Source organism: Lissotriton vulgaris, chromosome 3_1 (assembly GCF_964263255.1).
Source record: "Lissotriton vulgaris chromosome 3_1, aLisVul1.2, whole genome shotgun sequence".
NCBI lineage: Eukaryota > Metazoa > Chordata > Amphibia > Caudata > Salamandridae > Lissotriton > Lissotriton vulgaris.
Window position 1 is genome coordinate 1,144,482,212 of NC_141689.1, and position 7,789 is coordinate 1,144,490,000.

Sequence of the window (7,789 nt, forward strand, 5' to 3'; positions counted from 1 at the left end):
TCCCCAGGCAGAAACAGGACTTCAAAAAAGGACAAAAGATCGTTAAGGGACATTCCACCAGATGCTGCCACCATCTGCCCCTTACGTGCTGGAGAGGGGTGTTAGTTGAAAGAAACTTAGGATTGTCGGGACTTGCCTCCCACTGCATTCTGTGAGGGTACTCGGCTCTGTACCTGTAACTACACCTGGCTGTAATGCATGAGGTTTTAGATCCGCGCATGTAGCAGTCTCACATATGTCACAGTTCTCATATTTGTAACAAACCTTCAGGTGTTCCAGTCTCTTATACCACCTCACTCCAGGTACATGGCACATGTAAGCCTTCGCAAAACAAGGCTACATCTGGAGTCCCCAAGTGCTCCAGCCTTCTACACCTGTACCCATGCTAAGGTCCTCATACCCTCCAGACACCTTGGTGTAGTCCCCGACCCCCGAAACACCAACAGTGTGCAAATGTGATTACAATGAACTCCCTCGCTTCCGTGGCTTCTGCCTGCCCTGTGATGAATTGTGATGTGTGCGGTGCCTACCAGCCCCTGCCCTCTGCGAGCACTGGCGAATGCGGCTCCAAACCACAACAGCACTTCTTTCAGTTTTATAAGCGTGAACTAGACCCAGAGGTATCGGGCGCCACACTCTCTCCCACTTTGCTCTTTGCCTACTAGTACATGGTGTTACCGGCTATGTTCAAAGGGGCTTTAAGGATATGTCAAATAGCGCGTGCCTGTGCATACGTGGATACAGCACGCATGTATGCTGTTGTTGTAATACTTTATTCGATAGATTTATCATAAAAGTAGGTACATGTCCTATCTATTACAACAGTGAAATACATAAAGCAAAATGCAACCGATAAAAACGTTTAAAAAGGTTATTTACAATAAAAAGTACAAGGTAATTTTAAAGTGCATCAGTGAATATAAGCAATTCCATTTCATCATCTTGACCACAATCAACTAGCAGATTTATTTTTTAAAATAGTGGTACGAATCAACCATGCCCTACCCAAGAACTTTGCAACCCCACAGATCAGGGAAAGAGACGATGCATCAGATGTAAGAATACGTAGGGCCGTCTTGCATTATCTTGCTCCGAGTTCTTTACAAACTGGTTTTAGCAATTTTCTTCTAACATCCATATATGCTTTACAGGCAAACAGAAAATGTGGTAGGGACTCACTAGGACAAGAACAGCCCGGACAGGTAGCTGTCTCTAACCTGGACCCCTTCCATCTCTCTGTAAAATCATTTAATGGGAGTGTCCCATATCTCATTTTTAAAAAAGAGAGATCTATCTTTTGGTACTTGTATAAAGTCCAAGAAAGGTTCCAGCATCCTGATGGGCTTATGCTCTAGATATTTATTAGTTAGGGCCCCCCACTTAGTACTATGTAAATCCTCTGCCTGGACCCACTCCCAATATATTTGTTTCATACTTCCTTTGGGAGGGGGTGTTTGAGCCAACCAAGCATCTTCCAGACCCAGGTCTATGAGCAGCTTCCTTAGATTATTCAACCACTTAATTTTCTTAGAGCTATTCAGTTTAATTAGTTCGTCCAACACTAAAGCATAGTTCGCCAGTTCGGGTGTCCTCCTTAGGCGCACCCAGAACAGTAGTGGGCCGAGGCGTGCTTTATCCTTAATTGAACGTTTTCCTAGATCATGGAAGAGGGGTTTTAAGGGTGTTGAAAGAGGGAGGGACACCAGATCCCTCATGAACTTGTTTTCTGCTTTAATCAGTTCCGTTTTATTTTCAAACCCCCACATTTCTGAGCCATACATTGCAGAGGCTAACGCTTTCCCTTCGTAAACCATGAGAGCCGGGGCTATGGGTTTACTAATTGAGATTTGTTGGTTTCTCAGTATTGCCCCCGACGCTCTTTTAAGATTTAGGAGCATTTTGGTCACATGAGAGTCCCACTTCATTCGGTTATTCACCCTTATACCTAGATAGTCAAATGCCTCCACTACCTCTAATGGAGATCCATCTAGGGTAATATTAATCCTCCTAGGTTTTCTAGATATTGACAATACCATCAGCTTGGATTTAGAGGTGTTAATAAGCAAACCCCGGGAATCGCAAAACAGTTTGAAACTATCCAGCAGTTTCTGTAGCCCCATAGGGGTTTTGGCCATCAGCAGGGTGTCATCTGCAAAAAGGAGGGTAGGTGTTTTCTCTCCCACCAGGACCGGGGCATCGGCCGAGTTCTCCCTCAAATGGGCTACCAACCCATTTATAAAAAGAGAGAACAAAGTCGGTGCCATCACACAGCCCTGGCGGACCCCCCTGTTCACAGGAACCCTGCCAGTCAATTGTCCCTGGCTCCCCCATCTGATTTTTGCAAACTTTTCCTCATGGAGCTTTTTAACAAATTCAAGGAGATAACGTGGGAAGCCCATGTCATTTAGAACCTGCCATAGCCTTACACGGGGGACCAAGTCGATGGCGGTTTTCAGGTTGATAAAGGCCAGGTATAAACTTCCTTTCTCGATGGACACAGTTTTCCAGTAAACTGCGAAGAAAACCTGGTCCATCGTACCCACCCTTTCCCTGAAACCCGCCTGAAAGTGTGTCAAAATGTTCCCCTCATCAATCCAAGCCCCTATTCTAGAGACAATAACCCTACCCACCACCTTTTGAACCGCATCGATTAAACTGATCTGCCTGTAGTTTGCAGGGTCCTCCCTTGCGCCTTTCTTAAATATGGTTACAACTTCAACTCCTTTCCACGACTCAGGGACCGGGTGTACCCGGACAATTAGGTTCATAAGAAGGGTGATGAAGTTGGCCCATAATGGGGGGTCGTGTAGAAATAAATCACCGGGGAGGCCGTCTAGCCCTGTTGCCTTTCCCGGGGTTACACTTTATGGCCAATTCAACCTCTTTGGTGGTAAAGGAATCAAATGGCTCAGTGGTATCTGTAAATATCTCTCTGGGTGGCCCTTGACTTTGATCTTGTTCCTTCTCCCCAGAATATAGTTTGGAAAAGTGGAAGAACCATTGCTGGTCCGTTATGTGGTTTGGGACGGGTTCTTCTCCCCTTCTGTTAAGTTTGTTTATTAACTCCCAGAATAGGGTAGAATCTTTAAGCTGGGCAGCTACTTTAAGCTGTTGCCAGTGGTCCTCCTCCCACTCCCTTTTTGCCAGAAACATCGTATTTCTATATTCCTTTCTAGCATCCCTAATAGCCACGGGATCTTTGCTATGCAGTGCAAGGGTTTTGGACTTTCTTTTATCCCTACACCTGGCAGTGTACCACAAATTACCACACTTGGTCATATTGTTCTTGTTACTTCTAGTTGCCTTTGTGGTAAAGAAGGAGCCTAGTTTCTTTACAAGATTTGCTATATAAATCTCTTAGACAAGGTCCCTGCGAGGTATTTTGAGGCAGATTGAGTACAGTCAGTTCCCTGCTCATCGCTAATACTAGTTCTTGAATACCAGACAGTGTTTCTTACTGACAAGCCACCTTCTGCCATTTTAATCTGCGGTTCCAGTTGGAAGGGACCACCTCTTTTGTTATCAATAACAGGATTTTAGGTACTTCTCCCGGGTTTTCCCCCCTTAATTTTCATGCATAGAGGGTTATGATCGCTGTCCTGTGATGAAAACACCTCCATGTCTAATAAGCTCCCCCAGAAGCGTGTATTAAGCAGAATATGATCAATACGTGAGGGACTACTAGGCCTATTAAAAGTCATTGACCCATTGGGATCAGAGGTGGTTCTACCGTTCAGTGCTCGCAGGTTGTATTCTATAACGAGAGCATTGATTTGGACCACCCTTGGTGTCCATTTCCCAACTATCGGCGAATTTAGCGGGGAATTCCCAGCCTTGCATCTTCCTCACTCGCCCCCATTAGATCCTCTTCCATCAGCGGCTCATATGTACAATTGAAGTCACCACCCACGATGATATTGGACAAAGGTGGGACACCTGATAATGCAGTTTCTAAAGCTGCTATGGTATCTGAGCTTTGTCCCCCCGGGGTGCCTCTAGCATAAATATTAAACAATTCCACCGATATATTGTTTTGAGGACTTCTTACAGATAAGTGCAAAATGTCACTCGAACCTGAATTATGATTAGAGATGTCACAATTTAATGCCACGCTGATCCATATATGTAAGCCTCCAGATGGGCGCCCTTTCCCCGAGTTTATTGCCGGGATATAGAAAGTGGAATACCCAGACTTATACAGCGGTGTCGTGCTCTAGGTCTCCGGAAACATGCAGATCTCATACTGGTTGATGAACTCTTCCATTCCGGGATGGCCAGTTTCTTTTGAAGACTTGCTATGTTCCAGGAAAGCAGGGAGACCACACAGCTGTTTCCTTCCACTCCGACAGGGGAAGCCCAAGGGACCAAGTCCATTAGATTAGAGTTGACTGGGCCCGCAGGCGCTCTTAGATCAGGGGGCCAATTAACATGCTCACTATCGTCAACATTACCCAATCTAGAGCCTCCCAGGCCCACATTAGTCAGGGTTGTCATAGTAACTGGGATACATTTTGCCGTATTGGCAGCAACAAGTATGTCAGCTGCACATGCACCAGATATGCGTGGCGTTTTACATCGTGTTTGTTCCACCGCCTGCCTCTTCAGAATACTTAAAGAGAAGTAAGGGGGCAGGGCACAGCTGTAATTAATGGGGCAGAGAGAGTGGAAACATGGCACAGGAATGAGAGGAGCCCATGGCACGCATGTTATGCTTCCCTTATACTAGTCACCAAACCGGGGTGCAGGGACACTGTTCCTTCTGTGCAGTACTGTCCAATGCAGTCTTGCTGCCTCAGTGGGAGGGGGTGGTTGAGAGGTTAGAAGAGAGCACAGGTGTGCGTGTGCGCTAGTGGCGAAGGGATATACCCTAATTAAATAAGGAACGGGCCTCCTGCCAGGTTTACAGCCGTGAATGGTGTGCAGTGGGCTCCTAATGCCCAGGCACCTTGCCATTGCACCTGTTGCTGTAGTATTATAAACTACGCTCCTGGATTGGGGGGAAGGGGGTCAATGCCTGTCATCAGTAGGTAGCTTTTGGGCCTCTGGCCAGTCAGTAGCAGCGTGCGGGGTTTCTGTCTGTAGGCATGTTAAATTATGGCGTGCAGTTTTTAGGAGCCCGACGTAGCGGTTGGTGCTTGGAAGGCCGAGAGCGAGTGCACGCTTGAGGGAGAGGAGCAAGTCTTCCATTTTAGGCACAGTGCGCCAAGCACGGGTTCTTTGATTCGAAGTAGTGTTTCACAGTTGCGGCCGGCAGGACAGAGGGGTGTTGTTGGTGGGGGAGGCGGGAGGGAGTTAATTACAATAAATTAAACATGCACTCTCCCGGGTCCCGCGATGCCTCAGCTCTGTTAAGGTTGCCTCCAACAGCGGACAGCCGGGTCCCGACTTCTGCGTTTCCCTGGTGCTTTCCTGCAGTAACAGAAAGCAGCCAGTAGCCAGCAGCTCCCTCCCCTCTCCTAAGCCAATCACAACGCTGCAATGGCAGCGTTGTGATTGGAGCAGAAGGAGCCCAGCCGGGAGCCTCTAGGGAGACCATTTTCTCTATATAGGCTGCATGCAGCCTACATAGAGAAAAAGGGAGAGTGCGCATGACTGCTTTGGTCAGCCCTAGAGGGCCGACCAAACAGTCAGGGCCCACAACAGTGGGCAAGCCCCTTCCCCACTGCCCTCGAGCAGGACCGCCCACCCCCTTCCAGGTACTTCTGCTTTCTCGCAGTGTGAAAAGAAGAAACATAAAATGGTAGTTTTCCCATTTTATGTTTCTGCAAGAAAGCAGTGTGGCCGTGGCCCAATAGAGGAGCCACCACTGTTGTACTCTATAGTGAATTCATCCTACGGTTTCATGTTAATTTCATTTTTCAAACTACTATTCTGAAATCATTGAAAAGGGATATTTAGATTGGGTTGTAGGGGAAAGTTTGCAATCCATGATTCCAGACATACAACTGCTTCACGTGTGGCCAAAATCATGTGCAATGGAAGTAGGGGTGCTGCAGAACCCTCGATATAACCATGCTTTAGATTAGAAGGTGAATGGAGCAATAAAAATGCCATTAATGTTGTTTTGATCTTCTCACATCTGCTGTGCTTTCAAAGACAGAGGCCAGATATCAGGTTATGCCTTCTGTCAATTTACTACTTATTCTTTTTTAACTTGGAGATTGGTGTTTACTATCCTGTCTCTGGCTGCACAGTGAGAGCTTTTTGTAAAGTGAACTATGTGAAAATCTTGCTGTTAACGGAAAGGCTGTAGAATGTCAATTGTTTCCTAGTATACCCTTTAAATGAGCGGTACAAATTATTCCAAGTATATCAGCAGTTAGGAAAACACAAAAGAAGCACTTTTTTGTAATTCTGAAGTAAGAAGGAGACATATTTTAATGTGATCAAAACAAATCAAGCCACTTTATTTGGTGAGGCCCAAATGATAAATATATACGTGAAATCCGATGTTCATACATTATCATTAGTTTATCAGTAAAACTGCACATCCGTGCAAATGTAGTGGCCCAATTGAGCGTCTGTAAATGACTGCACTACCACAGCATGCTTACTAAAATAGGTGTTACAGTGTGCTCGAAAGTGCACCACCAGGTATATATATATATATATATATATATATATATATATATATATATATATATATATATATATATATATATATATATATATATATATATATATATATATATATATATATATATATATATATATACCATGTCCTTAGCGCTCTCCTGCTGAATGGGTGTGGCTCATTTGCTGCGATTTGTTCTTAGTGTGATGCTTGCATTTTTCACAATCCATGTAACTACAGTGATGTAACATTGATGACATATTATATTTCAATGGGGATACCCAATAGGCTACAAGACCTGAGTTACAGATGCGGTACAAAACATAAAGCTGTCGAGTAGCACAAATAGCTTAAAACATAAACAATTTTACTTGCATTCACCATTAAGATTCTAGAAGTCACTGTTGCAATTTTATGCAGTTTATTTGCATTAGAATAAATTTATCAGTAGTGGCTACACAGTTGCTCCTTAAATTGAATGTATTAGAAACATTTGTAAAAAAGAGAACGGTGCTCAGGTTTTTAAATTTTTTTATTGACATTTTCAAACAATCAAGTTGCTATACAATGCAACAGGCCAGTATTTTATCAAACAATGCAGGAGTTCAAATAAGCACAGTCTAAATAGTACACAATACCTCTGTAGCAACACATGCTCCGTTAGCCCTCCACCAGCATAAGGATGCATATTCATCATACACCTAGATATTCGAACGGATCAGCAAGGAGTAACAATGGAATAACATAACATTGCATATTACCACATAGAGGGCTTAAATCATATCTGTCCATCATTCTTAAACCCACATTACCTAGAGAGTAAGGCAGGGGAACAGACCCCAGGGGCAAGTGGAGAATAACATCCCAGCATGTCAATGTCACAGTCTGGGTGTCGCCCACATTCGTATCTTCAATAGATTCTTGCTGATGCTGAGACCAGGTCAGGAATGGTTCCCATATGTTACCAGGTCTAGAAGTGGGCGGCATGAGCTCCCAAAATGTGCTCAACTGTGTGTGCCCATATGTGACGTCCTTGATCCACCCCTTAATGGAGGGCACCCGTCTCCTGACCCAGTGGACTGCAACCTGCCGCTTTGCGAACAATAAAAGGATTGCATGTAACTTACCCACCCTGGGAGGTGTATCCTTAACATAGCCCAAAAGTCCAAGAATAGGGGATGGGACTAATGACGCGCTGAGGATGTGGTTTACTGA